The following is an 18,252-nucleotide window of genomic DNA, read 5'->3' as shown; positions in this document are numbered from 1 at the left end:
TGATGATATAAAAAGATTGTAGTAAAGTGAAAAAACAGAACAAAGCAAAAAAGTCCATTATGTTCTTTAATGAATGGAAGTTACTCCTCTGAGCTGATAAAAATAAAATAAACTTCTGACAGATAAGCATCAATAGCCAATGTGCAATTTAGCAATTTCTACAAGGAATATTAATATTACTCATCTCTTGGCGGTCAAAACTTTGAATTAGTTGTTTCATAGGTGCATTTGACTGTGCTGCTATGAATTTATGAGAGGGTTATTTGAGTTCCCCAGGGTATTAAAACAGTTCAGGTCTCAAGTGAATTAAAAAAAAAAAAACTATTTAGCAAGCACCTGCTAATTATAAGGTGCTTAATGCTAGGCCCTGGGGATATAAAGCTGTACACTAATGACAAAGTAGCAACATGATTAGGTGCACCTAAAGGGTTGGAGAGAATAGTCCGAGATTTGATAGGGATTACTTACAGATAGTAGGGATAGGGAGAAATCAAAAGAAAAGGTAGCATCCCCACGGCATACAGCAGTGACCTAAACGTTGCTTGCTTTTGTTACTAATAGTTAGCATTTACATAGTGCTTTAAGATTTGCAGAGCACTATACACATATTATCTCATTTCCTTCTCATAACAACCCTTCCAAGTGGGTGCTATTGTTATCCCCATTTTATAGCAGAGGGTGGGCTATTATCAGCCCGTTTTTATAGATGAGGCAGTCTAAGTGGCTTGCTGAGGGTCACCCAGGCGGGTCTTCCTGACTCCAGAGGTCCAGCGCCCTAACTGCCTTACTAATAGGTATGACGCTAAAAAGATGTTCGCAAATGACGTCACAGGATCGCCTCCTTTTGGGTCTGGAGTTGCAGTCAGGAGGGCCTTGGTTCTAGCAGCGTCGAGGGCTCGTTTTTCGCACGGTAACCGGACTTCGGCGGGCGCGTGCGTGTCTGCGTGTGTGGTGGGGGGCGGGGGGCGGATTCTCAAATCCCTCTGGGCCTGCCCTCTTTCGTCAGTACATTGCGGGGGTGGGTACAGCCACCTGAGGGAGCGGGGGCCGATCCCTGCAAACTCTGCATCCTCGATGCTGATGCCGAGGAGGGCCAGAGCGGGCTGTGGGCGCAGCGGGGGGCCGCCTGGCTGGGGGTGGGGTCAGCCAGACGAAGGCGCCCAATCCCGAGTGGGCCGTCAAAGCTGCCGCCGATCCCCCGGCCCAGCCCGGGTGAGCGTGCCGTACGGCGGCAACGCAGCCTCCTTCCTTCCCCTGGGGAGCGTTCGGGTTCGCGCTAGCCCACCACGGCTTCTCTCCCCCTTCCCCTCCCGCCCCTCTCCTCCCTTAGTCCAAGCGCTCCCCGCCTCACTGACCCCGGAAAAGGAAAAGAGGAGGCCCCCCCCCACCCTCCCCACTCCTCAGGCTCCGACCCTACTGCGGCCCGGAAGGAGTCCGCGAGGGACTCGGCTGAGGTGAGTGTCGGGGAGGGGGAGGGGATGGGGTAAAACACAGGGGCCCAAGTTCCCCCCTACTCCGCGCTGGGGCCCTTAGGCGGCCGCGGGATGTCCCTGGCCATCGCCTGGGAAGGGCCCAGGGACCCGAGGCACTCCAGGGCGCAGCTTCGAGCGGGTGGCCGCAGACAATCCGCTGCGCCCGACGGGGGGCTCGAGGCCGCCCCCGAGCGCGCGCCGCCCAAGGGGCGGGGCCTGGCCTGCTCCCGAGGCCCGGGAGGAAGCGGCTGCCTAGCTTCGGTTTGTTCTGGCTTCTGGCTCCACGTGTGGGGCGCGGGCTCGCGGGCTCCCGGGTTCCCGGCCTCCTCCGGCTCACCGGCCGCCCCCACCTCTTCACTCCCCCTCCTCACGCTGCCTGGCGGCTCTTCTCCAAACGAGGCTCGCGCCTGCGTGGGGAGGAGGGAGGGAAGAAAAGAGAGAGACAGAGAGGGCCGACCGACAGATGGACGAAGCGCCGCTGTCTCCCCCCTCTCCCGCAGTCCCGCCCCTCCTGGCCCCCTGACCCCGGCCCGTGTCCTCCGCGCTCCGCCTAGGCTTTGGGGAGAGGCGGCGGGGAGGGCCCGGAGCGTCTCACGCCCCTCCTTCGCCTCTAGTTCTCCCTGAGAGACAGCGCAGTCCTGTGGGGTTGGGGCCGGAGCGTTTGGGTGCCATCCCTGGCTCTGCGTGGGCCACCTCGGGCCACCTTCATGTACTTCATCTCTCTGGGTCTCAGTTTACTCATCTGAAAAAGGATCGGTTTGGGCCTGACGGTCCCACAATCCTGAAATTTACCCTTTGCTTCTCTTTTTTTTGAGGATGAAGTCGAATCTTCCCCAGCTTAAGGCTAACCCTTCCTTCCTTCCACCTTGTCACCAGGTGGGGTCTTCATTCCAGTAGTCGCCCCTTTTTGTGTTTTGAATCTTTCCGTTTTCTCCCTCTCCTCTGACTCTTTAGGGCTCAGGTTTCCTCTGGCCTTTAAAAACAAACAACTGAAAAAAAAGTCTCTCCACTCTGTTACCTCTCAAAATGCATCTCCGTCCCTCCTCTTCACTCTCTCCTCCGACCCCACCATAGTCTTTCACTTCCTCGTCACCCACCTGCAATCTGGTTTCTTTCCCAACGCTTTACTGAAAATGTTTTTACAGGTTGCCCATAACCTGTTACTGACAAATCTCATGGGGTTTTTCTCCTATTGGCCCTTGACCCTTTAACAGCTTGACACTATGGACCATTCCTTCTTTCTTGTAATGCTTCTCTTTTGGTTTTCTTTCTACATTGTACTATTTCTTGTTTTTTTTCTTTTTAAAGCTTTTTGTTCTCTTTTGTTTTTATGACAGTCATTTCCCCTTAAATCTTTTTCTCTCCTTTCTCCATTGAATCCTTCCTTGTAACACAACCAGACTGCATTTGACAGCTTAATGAACATTTTATATTCCTAGTCTCTCATCTCTCAACTGAGAGCTGAGAGAAATCTTTCATCACAAGTTCTCTGGAACCTTCTCGTATTACTTTTATTAATTTAAATTTTGTTTATTGATAGCTTTATTTTCACATATTTGCCTTATTCTTTCCCCTACACAGAGAGCAATCCCTTAGAAGAAAGATTAAAAAGCAAAAAGGGGGAAAAAAGCAGTTTTACAAATCTAACACAACAACCAAGTGTTCATTCCATAGAACATTCCTTCATATGTTCTATGTTTCATACCAAAATGCTTTTGCTTCTGAAAAGAAAAGGGGAGGGAAGCACATTTTCTCATCTGTTTTTTAAGGTGAAATATGATCATAATCACATAGTATTTGATGTCACTTTGACGGGTTTATTGTTTTCATTTCATATAAGTCTTCCTATGCTTTTCTGAATTCTTCCTATTTATTATTTCTTAGACAGCAGCAATATTCCATTACATTTATATAACTTGTTTAGTTGTTCACCAGTAGGTCTGCGTCTATATTGTTTCTGTTTGCTTCTACAAAAAGTTCTGCTGTGACTCTTTTGGAATATGTGAATTTTTATGTCTTTGACCTTATCCTGTATAGGAGATGCCTAGCAGTGGGATCTTCAGGTTAAAGGATATAGATGTATTTAGTCATTTCAAATCGATTTCCTTGATATCTGTGATGGGGTTGGGATCTGGACCCCAGGAAGGAAAAACCTTGGACTTTCCCACCTAGCCAAATCTCTGAATTTCATCTGTGGCCATAATCCCATCAACTGGCCTTTTGTTATCACCTATGCCCAATCTCCTAATTCTGTTCCCCTTAACCTAGCCCAGCACTCCATTGTTTTACCTCCTTATGGGCTTCCCCCCATTTCCCACCATTAATCTCCATTCTCCCATGGCCAAGTGGTCTAGGTCTCAGGTGTTCAGTTCCCACTCCCATCCAGATCATCCTGAAACCCCTCCTCCAGTCACCCCAAACTACTTGGCCACTCCTAGATCCCGCCCACAGTTTTTCTGTATATAAGGTCCATCTTGTCTCCATTAGAGTGCTCAAATTCCTTAAGAACCTAGCCAATAGCTCACAAATGTTCATATTCCTTAAGAGTCTGGCCAATATGGCAGATCCTTAACAAACCTTGTCTTTGGCTGAAAGAAAGCTTGAGTCGAATTTTTTTGTTGTAATCTCAGGGTCCCAGCACCTCTAAACCCCTAGACCTCATCATCTGGAACAATTCATAGCTTTTAGAAAGTGTGCACCTATCTTTCCACTGCTCCTCATACGTTGACTTTCTATCATTTTTGATCTTTGGCAGTTTGCCTTGTATGAAGTAAAACCTCAGTTGTTTTGATTTGCGTTTCTTACTATTAGTCACTTAGAACAGTCTTGCATATAGTTAATAATTTGTAATTATTTTGAGAGATGTTTGTTCAAGTCCTTTAATCACTTGTCCATTGGAGATTGACCCTTTGTCTTGTATAATTGTGTTTTTTATGTAATTATGTAAGTTTTCTGTGTATCTTGGTATTGGATCCCTTATTGTATGTTTAATTTAATTTGAAGATTTTTCCTTAGTCTGTATTCATACTTCCCTTATCTTAGTTGTGTTGATTTTCTTTGTGCAAAAAGTTTTAAATGACCTGCTTTATCTTTGTGCTAACCTATATCCCTTAATTGATTAAGAGATCTTTTCGTAGTTATAACTGAATATACTTGATCTGTTTCTCTTATAATTTTTTGTGGTGTGATCTTTAGTATTCAGGTTACATATGCATTTTGCTTTTATTGTGGCATGTGGTGTGAGATGTTGGTTTACTCTAAATCATATTTTTGCTGAATTGCTTTCCAGTCTTCTCAGAAAATCTTTTCAGGGAGTTTTTGTAAAGTATTTTATGATTTATGTTCTTATGTTCTGAACACTTAGTTCAGTTGTTTCTGATACTTCCTTATCTAACCTGTTCCATTTTTATTTTCACTTTTTTAGAAACCAGTACCAAATAGTTTTGATAAATACTGCTTAGTGTAGTGTAATTTGAGGTCTAGACGTGCAATCCCCTCTTCATTCCCACTTTATTTTTCTCCTTTGAATTTTTTTTTGGTCTAGTTGTATAAAGTATTTCTTTGGGAATTTGATAACATGCTAAATCTGTGAATGAATTTAGACAGTATCATCTCTTTTTATCATATTACTATATTCCAAACACAAGCAATGAATCATCTCTACAATTATTTGCCATCTTTTATTTCTTTAAAGATTGTTTTGTAATTGTATTTGCATATATTTTGGGAATGCATTCTCTCATTCTTTAAGAAGACAATGTTAGGTAGTGGAAAGAAATAATTTTGGAGTTGGAGACCTTAGGTTCCAATCTCAGTCTGATCACTTATTACATGTGTGACTTTTGGGAATGTCACATTATCCCTCTGGCCTTCAGTTTACTAATTTGTAAAATGAAGGCACCAATGATATCTAAGGTCCCTTCTAGCTCTAAATCATATAAACAGGTTTTTTTTTATCCTTCTTAGTTTCTTTCTTTTCTGTGAACCTAGGTATTACCCCAGGGTTGTTCTTCACTCTTTTTTCTTGTGGTTCTCTCTCCCTTGGTAGTCTCATTCATTTTTGGCTTTACTTCATGCCTTCCCTTATCCCATACTGATGATCCAGAAGTCACCCTTGACTTATCTTTTTCTACTCCTACATGTTCATTTAGTTGACAGATCCTATTTCTACCTTCATAGTATCTCACATATCTAGCCCTTTTCCTCCTTTTGACTACAAGCACTATCACACTAATTCAGACCCTCACTTTAGTGTAGAGTGTAGTAATAGCAACTGGTCTTGCTGCTTGAGTAACCTTCCTTCTAACACCTTGCTTTATGATCCTTCACTTCTCTGCTCAAAAGTATTCAGTGGCTTCTCATTACCCACAAAATAAAGTATAAATTCCTAACATTCAAGGTTCTATCCAGTCTGCCTTCAATCTACTTGTGCAGGTATCTCATTCTGTGTTATCTCACATCAGATGACATGTAAAAACACTTTGCAAACCTTAAAGCACTACATAGATACTAGCTATTATTGTAGCTGGCGGTACAGTAGATAGAATGCTGGTTCAGGACTCAGGAAGTTGTTCTGTCATGTCTGACTCTTCTTGACCCCATTTGGGGTTTTCTTGACAATGTTACTGGAGTGGCTTGCCATTTCCTTCTCCAGTTCATTTTACAGATGAGGAGCTGAGGCAAACAGAATTAAGTGACTTGGCCAGAGTTACATAGCTAGTAAGTGTCTGAAGCCAGATTTGAACTCAGGAAGATGAGGCTTCTTTCCAGGCCCAGCACTCCGTCCACTTTACTTTCTAGCTGCCCTATATATAATAAATACTATTTTTTGAAAGCTCTTTTGAAAAGGGTGGGGGGAAGAGAGGAAAAATCAGTATAACTGATAAATATATATTAAAAGTCTGAAAATAAGTGCAGTGTGGAACACCTTTGGACTTCCCATCTCTGCATGGGAGGTGAGGTGAAGAGTATCTTCTCAAGCCATGCCTTTTTTTGGGGGGGGGGTAATTTTGTAGCATCCACTTTGGCGCTGTGTGTGTGTGTGTGTGTGTATGTGTATGTGTGGTTGTTTCCATTTGTACTGTTGTAGTTGTATATATTGTTTTCTAGGCTCTGCTTCACTCTTATCAGTTCATGTAAATATTTCCATATTTCTCTGTATTCATTACATTCATCATTCTTACAACAAAGTAGTATTTTAGTACATTCATGTACCACAGTTTGTTTTGCTGTTTCCCAATTGATGGTCATCTATTTTGAGTTGCTATAAATATTTTATTTTATATGGGGGCTTTCTTTTTATCAGTAGCTTCCTTAGGGTATAAGCCTAGTAATGGAATCTCTAGTTCAAAAGGCATGGACATCTTAGTCACTTTATTTACATAATTTGAGATTGTTTTCCAGAATGGTTGTATTATCACACAGCTCCACCAACAATGTATTAGTGTGCCTGTCATTCCACAGTTCCTCCAACATTGATTATTACCATTTTAAAAATCATCTTTGCCAGTTTTCAGTGTGTGAGGCGAAGCCTCAGGGATGTTTTGATTTGTATTTCTCTTATTATTGATTTGGAGCATTCTTTCATATGGTTGTAAATACATCACAGTTCATCTTTTGAGAACTGTTTGTTCCTGTCTTTTGAATATTTATCCGTTGGGAAATGGCTATTAGTCTTATATATATTTGTTCATTATTTATATATCTTGAATACCAAACCTTTATCAGAGTAATTTGATACAAAGATTTTTTTTTTCCTATTTAGTTGCTTCCTTTCTTATCCTAGGTACATAGATTTTTTTCTCTGCTGAAGCTTTTCAGTTTCAAGTAATCCGAGTTATTTCTTTAATTTTTTCTGTTTATTGTTTGGTTAAGAATACGTCTGTTACCCATAGCTGGGAGAGGTATGTGATCTGCTTCTTTTCTGTTTTTTTTTATATTCTAATCATAATATTAAGGTCATACATCCCTTTAGAATGTATTGTGGAATATGATGTAAGTTGTTGGCCTAAGCCTAACATAAAACTTTTCTGTTTTTTCAGCAGCTTTTTTTTTGCAATCGAATAAGAATTTTTTTCCCTAGATAATTTATGTTTTCCACTTCTGAAACAATGGTTTGTTGACTTTTCTTGTTTTTGATTCTATCTTGTCTACATCGATCGATCTTTCTATTTTTTAACTAATATTAGAAGTTCTATAGAAAAGTATTGTCTCAGTATCTTTGATGATTCCCTAGGAATTTCCAAATTATACCATCATATCATCAGCTTAGCACAGCACCTGGCATGGAGTAGGCACTTATAAATGTTTTTTGATTTATTGATTGATAGCTTTAGCTTCTCTTTACCTGTTTTTATGCCTTTAATACCTTTCTCTTATCTTAATGCTGTTGCTAGCATTTCCATACATGTATCAAATAATGGTGGGGAGAGTGGGCCTTTTTGCTTCACTTCCATTTTTGTTGGGAAAGCTTCCAGCATATCCACATTGCGTAAGATATTTGCTTTTGGTTTTATCTAGATAATTTTTATGATATTAGAAAGGTCCCTCTATGCCTACTCTTAAAGGGTTTTTAGCGTAAGAATGTGTTGCACTTTGTCAAAGACTTTTTCCTCATCTATTGAGATGTTCATGTGGTTTTGGATGTTTTTGTTTTTAATATTATTAATGATATTGATTGTTTTCTTAATGTTGAACCATCCTTGCATCCCTGGTATAAATCCAACTTGGTTATAATGAATGATTCCTAGGAGAGATTGCAGTAGTCTAACAAGTTCTTGTTTAAAATTTTTGAGTCAATATTCATTAATGGTATTATTTAGGTTTTCATTGTTCAATCTCTGAGTGTCTTTTGTTTGTGGCCCCTGACTGTTTTTATTACATTTTGTCTGTAAGGATGTGTTTATTATTTCTACCTTTTTTCGTTTGTTTAGACTATCTCTGTGCCCAAATATGTGGTCAAAAGTAGAATATTTCATATGGTGCTAAGAAATACACATATTCTTTTGAAGTCCTATTTATAAGTTACCATAAGTATTTTAAGTCTAGCTTCTTTAGCAATTTGTTCAGATCTATATTTTCCCTTTTGTTTTATCTTTCCATTAGATTTATCCAGAAGTGAGGGAGAGACATTGAAAACCCTTGTCTTCTTGTAGCTCAGGTAATATTCACAATGTGAATTTATATCCTAAGTTATTTGGAGCATATAAATTTAATATTGATATTGGTTTGTTGTCTTTGGTTCCTTTCAGTGTAATGTGGCTTCCTTGTTTATTCCTTTTTATATTTTAAATGTTTGTTTTTTGCTTTGTTGGCATGATTGCAGCTACTGCTTTTTTGGATTTACTTCATGTGTAGTAATTTTTTTCAGCCCCTTATTTTTATTCTATGTATGTCTTTTAAAAAATAAGAAAAATGAAACTCTTGTTACAAACATGTATAAACAAAACAGTGGGGGTATCCCCCATTTATCTAGTACTCTTGAGTCCTTCACCTCTCTATCAGAGGTGGATAGCATATTTCATTCCCTACTAACAATGAGCTTATGTTTTAATGGGGAAGACAACACACACACACATATAAAACGTAAGTTAAATACATACACAAAGTAATTAGATAGAAACATTTGGGCTGGGAGAGCACTAGCAGTCGGGATCAGGAAAGGCTTTGTCAGATGATGGTGCCTGGGCTGCATCTGAAAGGAAGAAAGGGATTCTGAAGTAGAAGTAAATCAGGGAGTGCCTTCCAGGCATGAGAGACAGTCTGGGCAAAGGATGGCAGTGGGAGAGAGAATGGTGAGTGAGGAACAGACAGAACCTAAATGTCCATTAAAGCTAAAAAGTTAGGTTGGGGCCAGGTTGTAAAGTGCTTTAAAAATTTACATTTTATTCTAGAGGTAATAGGAAACCACTGGCGTTGGTTGAGTTGGTTAGATGATCAGATAAGCACATAAAGAAAATTACTTTGGCAGTAGTATGTTGGACAGATTGGAGTGATGAGAAGCAAAGCAGGGAGACCATTTAGGAAGCTGTTGCTAAATGTTGCAGTAGTCTAGTTCATATCTGTCTTTGCACTGACATCTCTTTGTTTTGGTGATAGACACTCTTAAGCATATTATTGGCAGTGATTTGAGGACATTTTAGTAACTTTTATGAGGAAACTAACCATTAGCCATAAAATCATGATCTGTATTTTCCAGAAGATCATGGATAAATATAAAATACCTGTGGCCCCTGTAGCCTTACTCCAAGGCTCAAGGTCATATTTGAATCCAGATGCTTTGACCCTGAAGCCAGTGCTCTTTCTTTAGTACCGTATTGTCCACCTTTGGACAAGTATCATACTGGCACTATTTCTTGAATGGGTCTGGAATTTAGAAGTGCTCAGATGCTGCTTCTAGTCGATTTCACTTCTTCTAAAGATGTCTTTAATATTAGCTTTATCTCATTCTGATGTTAAAAGCTGTAAGTTGTGTAGATAATGTGTGATTGTGCCTCATATTTTTATTTTTTTTCTCTCCCATTGCTAATGGTAATGCCTTTTTTTTTTCAGGAGTATCTTAGGCTCTAATGTTGTTCATATCAGTGTGTGTATGGTGGGAGGAGAGGAGGAGATTAACACTGTAGTAACTTAGTTGGTCAGGTTATTTTTAAGTGCGGCTACTAACGCCTCACTTAAAATCTTAACTTTCATGGTTTGTCTGTAGAGGGACCACTAGAATGGTGTAAACTGTAGTCTTAATTAAGAAACCCTTTCTTTCCATTTACCTGCACCCAGGAAGGAAAATGAAAGGCATTAGTCTTTCTTCATTTCTGAATGTATTTTTGATATACAAGGACTTATTTCACTGTCAGAATAACATTTCTTAATTTGTTGCTATGAATTCTAAGACTAGACTTAACATGTATCTTTTATAATGACTTATCATTTGCTTGCTCATTATTTCATTATACATGAATATAAAATTTAAATTAATTCCATTTGTAAAATAAAAGAAGCTTATCTGATTCTCTGCTGGGAACTTGAAGATACTTTGGGTACCTATTTTCTTGGCTTTCCTAATCAATTCTCTTTGGCCTGGAGCAGGTCATTTAATCACTTTAGTATCTTTGCATAGTCTATAAGATGGATAGAATTACTGTTTACTACTTATGCTTATTGAGAAAGTGAAAGAAAGAAATTATTAATTTTTGGTGTTACTAATTTTCATTTTAGTTAAATAAGTTAACATTTGAGATAAAAACACAATATGAGTATAACTTTGAAACTTAGCTAGTGCTATATTTTACTAAATATCCAAGATCTTTCAGATGGTGTGATTCAGAGGTGGGATTTGAACCGAACTCCTCAGAAACCTAAGCCTACTTACATAATGTATATACAGATTTAATGTAAGGAAGTCTGCTTTGAATATAGTTAGGAGAATCTGCAGGAGAATCATTCTGTGTCAGAGTCCTTTGAAATTCTGAGCCATTTTGGGATGATGGGGAGGTGTACTAGCTTCTCCAGGACAACTTATTCTAGTTTAAATTAGAGGCTGGGAGAAAGTGTTCAAAGATAGAAGGGAAGACAACAATTGGCTTCAGACTAGTCAGAAAGCCACAAGATAGGAGCAAGTCTACCCGTATCTGAAACACTTCGGTGATTCTAGGCACCTAAAGACTCCAAAATGGAGTGGGGCTCCGGAGTTATCCTGGGCATCCTTACTTTAAAGGACGACTTGTTTGGGCTGGGATGAATGGGGAAGACAGTTGGAGGAAATGGGACTTGAGATGGGCCTTGAAGCGGTTTAGGCAAATGGAGCAAAGAGGGAAGACATTTTAGGTAGGGAGAACAATCGGCAAAGTCAGAGGCAGCAGTACGGGCTATGTGTTTGAATATCAGATTTTGACAGTGCAGAGACTTCTTGTAGGGTTGATGTTGGGGAGATGGATTGGGACTAAACTATGGGGGAGACAATGAAGAACCATTGAAAGGTTTTGAACAAGGTGTGTATGTGTTGGCAGGGAAGTTGTGGGTGGGGGAGGTGGGGACTGAATTGAGTAAAAAGTTAACATGCCCAAAATAGAATTTATCATTGTATCCATATTGACACCTTTCTTCTCCTCCCCCCCATGCCCATTCACCCTGGTATTTATTCTTGAAAACTGTATGACTTTTGTTTCTCCTTTACTTCCCATATCCCAATTATTTACTAAGGCCCGTTGATTTTTACCTCCACTATTTTTCTCAGTTCTATACTTTACTTTCAGTTCCCATTGTCAGCACCTTAGTACAGCAGCTCATTTCCCCATGCTAGGCTATTGCTTCAACCACTTACATAATGACAATAACTAACATTTATGTAGCACTTTAAGTTTTGCAAAAGGCTTTCTATGTTAATTCATTTGATTTTTACAACTGCCCTTGGAGGTAAGTGCTGCTACTATTATTATCTCCATTTTACAGATGAAGAAACTGAGGCTTAGTAAGATCTAAGTGACTTACCCTGAGTCACATAGCTAATAACTGTCTGAGGCAGGATTCAAACTCAGGTCTTTCTGACTTCAAGTCCTGCACTCTTTCTACCTAGCTGGTTCTCTTCCTTCAATCTCCTGCTCAGGTATATTCTTTAGACTCTTCTTGTATTGACCTTTCTTTTATACACACAGATACAATTAGTTAACTCCTCTGCTCTTAACCCCTCAATGCCTTCCTATTGCCAACCATATAAAGTACACACACTCTCTTAGTCTGTCATTTAAGGCCTTCCACAATCTGGTACTGGCCACCTTTTCACAATACTGCCCTCTATATTCCCTGTATTCCAACCAAATTAAATTATTCAGCATCTCTTGTATGTGTTGATTGATTTCCCACTTTTTTACCTTTGTTTATGTTATTCCCTACATTTACCTTCCTCTCTCTTTCTTCCATACTCTCTCTTCCTTCAAAGTCTAACTCAAATAACCTCCACGAAGTTTTCCCTAAACTCCTCCTCGAAATGATTTTTCTTTTCATAACCTTCCTTGATTTTGTGTGACATTTTGTACCTCAACTCAGTGAGCGTATATTATGCACCTCCTATGTTCATGTCACAGAAGTGGGAAACATTGGATTGGTATAAGACGTGAATAATGTGATGTGGCTGGAGCATGGGGCATGTTGAGGGGAGTGGTGTATTGTTTCTAATATCAACTGATATTTATGTAGTATTTTAAGGGTTGTGGGGGGCAGAGCCAAGATGAGGAGGGAAAGCAGTGACTGGCTTGAGCTCTTTCCCAAAGCCCTCCAAATACCTAAAAAAATGACTTTAAACAAATTCTAAAGCAGCGGAACCCACAAAAAGACAGAGTGAAACAAATTCCAGCCAAAGACAGCCTGGATGGTTGATCAGAAAGGTATATCGCGCCGGGTGAGGAGAGGAGCGCAGTTCAGTGTGGGCGTGCAGGCCACAGCAACCCTGGAGCAGGCCTCAGAAGCAGGCAGGTGTGGCGGTTTCTAGACTTCTCAACCCAGGAACGCCAAAGACAACTTAGGTCAGTGGGAAAAGTCTGTGACTGTGGTGAGAGAGGAGCTAGGTCTCAGCCGCAAGTGTGGATCGCGGCCTGGGGCAGCGACTGTTTCCTGAGCTTCTGGCCCACAGACTGAGGGGGAATAGAATTGCTGATCAGAGGGGGATGGCAGGGATCTCTTTGCCAGTGCTGAGGCAGGAATCTCTTGCTTTGCCCGCGCTTGGATCTGGGTCACAGTTCTGTGGGGCGGTCCTGGGGCGAGGAGGAGTGCTGGCATGGTGGTGCTTGTGGTGGTGGTGGAGAGGAAACATCTCGCTCCTTATCATATCACCTTGGAAGAACTGAAAATTTTCAGGTCCCTAGAAGTATCTCTGAAAACAGGTGTACAAACCCCTGAAGCTTGGGACAGTACATTCTCCACATTGGAAACAGACTCTTACCTTAACAAAGAGTTTAAAACTCAACTAATTGGTTGGGATCATGAGCAAGCAGCACAAAAAGAGTCAGACTATATTATCTTACTTTGGTGACAAAGAAGATCAACACATACAACCAGAAGACAACAAAGCCAAAGCTCCTACATCCAAAGCCTCCAAGAAAAATATGAATCAGTCCCAGGCCTTGGAAGAGCTCAAAAGGGATTTTGAGAGGCAAGTAAGAGAAGTAGAGGAAAAACTGAGAGTGATGCAAGAAAATCATGAAAAACAAGTCAACACCTTGTTAAAGGAGACCCAAAAAAATACTGAAGAAAATAACACCTTAAAAAATAGCCTAACCCAAATGGCAAAAGAGGTCCAAAAAGCCAATGAGGAGAAGAATACCCTAAAAAGCAAAATTGGACAAATGGAAAAGGAAGTCCAAAAGCTTACTGAAGAAAATACTTCCTTAAAAATTAGAATAGAGCAATTGGAAGCTAGTGACTTTATGAGAAATCAGGACACTGTAAAACAAATCCAAAAGAATGAAAAATTAGAAAACAATGTGAAATATCTCATTGGAAAAACAACTGACCTGGAAAATAGATCCAGGAGAGAGAATTTAAAAATTGTTGGACTATCTGAAACCCATGATCAAAAAAAGAGCCTAGACATCATCTTTCAAGAATTTATCAAGGAAAACTGTCCTGATTTTTTAGAACCAGAGGGCAAAATAGAAATTGGAAAGAATCCACTGATCTCCTCCTGAAAGAGATCCCCAAAGGAAAACTCCTAGGAATATTGTAGCCAAATTCCAGAGTTCCCAGGTCAAGGAGAAAATATCACATGCAGCCAGAAAGAAACAATTCAAGTACTGTGGAAACACAATCAGGATAACACAAGATTTAGCTGCTTCTACATTAAAGGATAGTAGGGCATGGAATATAATAGTCCAGAGAGCAAAGGGGATAGGATTACAACCAAGAATCACCTACCCAGCAAAACTGAGTATAATCCTGCAGGGGAAAAAATGGTCATTCAGTGAAATAGAGGACTTTCAAGCATTCTTGATGAGAAGACCAGAGCTGAATAGAAAACTTGATTCTCAAATACAGGACTCGAGTGGAACATGAAGAGGTAAACAGGAAAGAAAATCATAAGAGACTTATTAAGGTTGAACTGTTTACATTCCTGCATGGAAAGATGATATTTGTAACTTTGTCAGTATTAGGGTAGTTGGAGGGGAAAAAATTATATGTATGTATATAGAGATATAGATAGAGGGCACAGGGTGAGTTGAAAATGAAGGGGTCATATCTGGAGAATAAAATTAAGGGGTGAGAGAGGAATATACTAGGAGAAGGAGAAAGGGAGAGGTAGAATGGGGTAAATTATCCCACAAAAAAAAACAAACAGAAAAGAAAAGGCTCTTACAGTGGAGGGGAAATGGGGGAAGGTGAGATGGAATGAGTGAATCTTATTCTCATAGGATTTGACTTAAGGAGGGAATAACGTACACGCTCATTTGGGTGTGGAAGTCTGTCTTACCTTACAGGAAAATGGGGGGAGGGAAGGGGACAAGAGAGTAGGGGAATGATAGAGACGCGGGCAGATTGGGAAAGGGAGTAATCAGAAGCAAATACTTCTAAGGAGGAACAGGGTCAAAAGAAAGAATAGAAAGGGTTGCAAAACACTTTAAAGACATTGTCTCATTTGATTTTTTACAGTAAAGCCTGTTAGGTACTACAAATATCATTCAGTTTTACAGATGAGGAAAGTGATACTCAGAAAGGTTAAGTAAATTACCACATAGACCAATAATATATATAAATAATATATATAATATATATAAAGTAATATATAAATATATAATAAATTGTAGAGTCTTTTTGGAAAAAATAAGTTTATTATTGTTAAGCTTATTATTGTTAAGCATAGATACACATGTATACATACATGTGTATATATAGTGTTCCAAAAGTCCCAGTGCAATTCTAAGTTTTATAAACTCAAAACTCCAAGACTTTGCAAACAGCCTGTATATGTTTGCAGTCACAGTGATAGTACACACACACACACACACACACACACACACACACACACACGTCATCTATAGTACGTCTCACAGATTTCTTGAAAAGTCATTCTGTGGGTCAGCATTCACATAATACCATGTGAATTGTAGAATTTTAAAAATTGGAAGAACTTTAAAGAAATTCAATTTCTTACTCAGTGCAAAAATGCCAGCTATAGTATCCCTGAGAGATAGTTATCCAGTCTTTGCTTGAATAGCTCTTTCCTGCTATTGATCCCAGTGTTTCTGTCTGTAGTTTTATGATGCTTTGGGGTGAGATAAAAGGCATGGAATTTATATTTTATCATGGAAGCAGCAGGGAATCACTGGAGTTTATTGAGCACTGGAGCTCATTAAGGGAAGGGCATGATCAAACCTACACTTTAAAAAATCCTCAGAAGTCGAGGGCAGCTCGGTGGCGCAGTGGATAGAGCATCAGCCCTGAAGTCAGGAAGACTTGAGTTCAAATCCAACCTCAGACCAAACACTTGACACTTACTAGCTGTGTGACCCTGGGCAAGTCACTTAACCCCATCGCCTCGCCAAAGAAAAGAAAAGAGTTGGAGATGTGAGACTGGAGGTGTTTTTTCTAGATACCTGAAAAAATGTCTGGATTTCTGGAAGGTTGATGATGCTTTGAATGCATGGATTGGGGAGAAAAGCTTAACACCGTTGTATCATTTGGGTCTGAAGTCCTTTTTTTTTTTTTTAATTCCTTTTAAACAAGTTGGTGAATCATCATAGATGCCATTGCTGTTTATCTCTTTGTGGAAGACTTCAACTACTCCATACCCTGCTGGGGGCTCTAAAGCAGTGTCCAATGGACAAATACCTGGTGATGTAGTGAAGGTGCCTGGGTCAAAAAGGCACTTGAATTTGACTGTAAATTGGTTTTGTATGAATTTTTTTTTGCAAGTTACGTTATTAAAAGAAAAACCAATGGCACACCCTGGAATTGCTGCTGCTGTTGTTTTTGTTTTTCTAGAATGTATTTATCTTTTTTGAGGACTGGTTTTTAAGTTTGGCCTACTAAAAATTTATGGCAGTGAAAATGTCTTATTTCCTGCAGAAGCCCTGTTTATTTTTATATCTCTCAACTTTTTATAATACTATTTTATAAACTTTTCTGAATATTTTCTTGTGAAAAGTTACAAGAAAATCAGAAAGTTATAGAATACTCTAAAATCATGAAATTCTGATTTTTAAGAAAATTTTTGTTAAGTATTCATTTTATTTAATTATGAAATGGTAACAAAATATTTCATCAAAGTGACTTTGGTCAAACTTTGTTGTTTTTTAACTTGGTTCTTTTTTTTTGTTTTTAAGTAAATGAGAAAACAATGTAGGGAAATAATTATGAGTGCACATGAACAAATATTTGGCATCATGTCTAAAGTCCAAAATTGCAATGAAAAGTTCTTTAAAAGACAATATATTTGTGGTATCTTCTGTATCAACTATTAAACTCAGCATATAAATATATCCTTTTTTTTTAAGCTAAAAAATAAAAAAGAACTAGGGATTCCAAGGGAGCAAAGGTAAAAGGAAATATTGTTTTATAAATAGGCTACAACAGCCTTTGCAAGGGCACAGAAATTGGAGATGGAATGTCAAATTCTAGGAACAGTTAATAAACCAGTTTGGCTAGAATGTCAAGTGTATGAAAGAAAATAATCTAAAATAAGTCTGGAAAGATAGATAATGGTCAGATTGTAGAGGGTTTTCAGCGTCAAGCTCAAGAGATTATGATTCTTGAGGTTGTAGGCTGGATCATGAAAGTGGAGGCAGGGCTTGGCTGTCTGTCACAAATTCAGGCAGGTCAGAGAGAAGGAAGCACCTGAACAAAGGCTGTTGGATTTAACAGCATCATTGGAGAGAATGTTTTTACTTGAGTAGTGGGAGTCAGAATTCAGATTGCAGAGAGTTGAGAATCAAGTAGATGCTAAATAAGTGGAGTCAAAAATACTTTTTTCAGAATCTGGCTGTTAAAAAAGATGAGCTATTCATATATCCAGGCTAAGGCTTTCTCCTCAGCTCTAGCTCCACTTCACCAACTGCTTATTGGACATTTTGAACTGAGTATCCTGTAGGCATCTCAAACTCAACATGTCTAAAACAACTCAGCCCAAAATCTACCTTTCCATTATTCACTCTGTGGTCCAATCACAGTGGTCTTGCAGTTCCTCATACACAATGTTCTGTTTCCCCTGTCTTTATACACGTTGTTCTCTGTGCCTGAAAGGTTGTCTCTTATCATCTCTGTCTCTTAGAACTCCTAGTTTCCTTCAAAACTCAGCTCAAATGCTACCTCCTTTGTGAGGTTCTTCCTGATCCTGCTTGATTCTCCCCAAATTACCTTGCATTTATTTTGTATATCATTATATATGTACATGCCATCTTTCCTGATAGAATATTTCTTAAGTGTAGGAACTGATTCATTTTTGTTTTCATACCTCTCAATGCCTACAGTGCCTGTCATATAGTAGGCGCTTAATAAATGATTGTTAGATTTGATTGATAGCCTCAGAATCAAGTGAAGGATTTTTATGAATGAGGGAGGCCTGGACAAGTTTGTAGGCATCAGAGAAGGAGGCATTAGGTAAGGAATTGATGAGAAGAGTGAAAAAGAGTAATTTAGGACACAAGTTTCTAGAGAAGATGAGAGGATCATAGAAGGGTAATTACTTGGATGTTGTTAGATGACTTTGATACATTCTGGACTGAGTGAGATAGTGGATTGGGTGTGTCTCAAATGAGTGTTACTCCTTCTCTTGGCACAATGTGTGTTGGTAGCATTG

At 39.5% G+C, this 18,252-nt stretch overlaps 1 protein-coding gene across 6 annotated transcripts in view; it reads left to right on the top strand.

The window, feature by feature from the left end:
- Positions 1–1,396: 1,396 nt before the first annotated feature.
- Positions 1,397–18,252, top strand: part of ZDBF2 (zinc finger DBF-type containing 2) — a 65,425-nt gene continuing 48,569 nt past the window's right edge. For 5 of the 6 annotated variants that reach the window (XM_027873498.1, XM_027873500.1, XM_027873495.1 and 2 more), the window contains exons 1-2: positions 1,397–1,454; positions 8,577–8,631. The gene's annotated coding sequence lies outside the window, so the exon portion shown is untranslated. Of the gene's footprint in view, positions 1,455–2,208; positions 2,349–8,576; positions 8,632–18,252 lie in introns of those variants that run through there. The other variant, XM_027873497.1, reaches the window with a different exon arrangement.

The sequence above is a fragment of the Vombatus ursinus genome, unplaced genomic scaffold (genome assembly GCF_900497805.2).
Source record: "Vombatus ursinus unplaced genomic scaffold, bare-nosed wombat genome assembly UNPS02014802.1, whole genome shotgun sequence".
Lineage (NCBI taxonomy): Eukaryota > Metazoa > Chordata > Mammalia > Diprotodontia > Vombatidae > Vombatus > Vombatus ursinus.
Note: the sequence above shows the minus strand (reverse complement) of the source record. Positions and strands in the feature narration are given on the sequence as shown.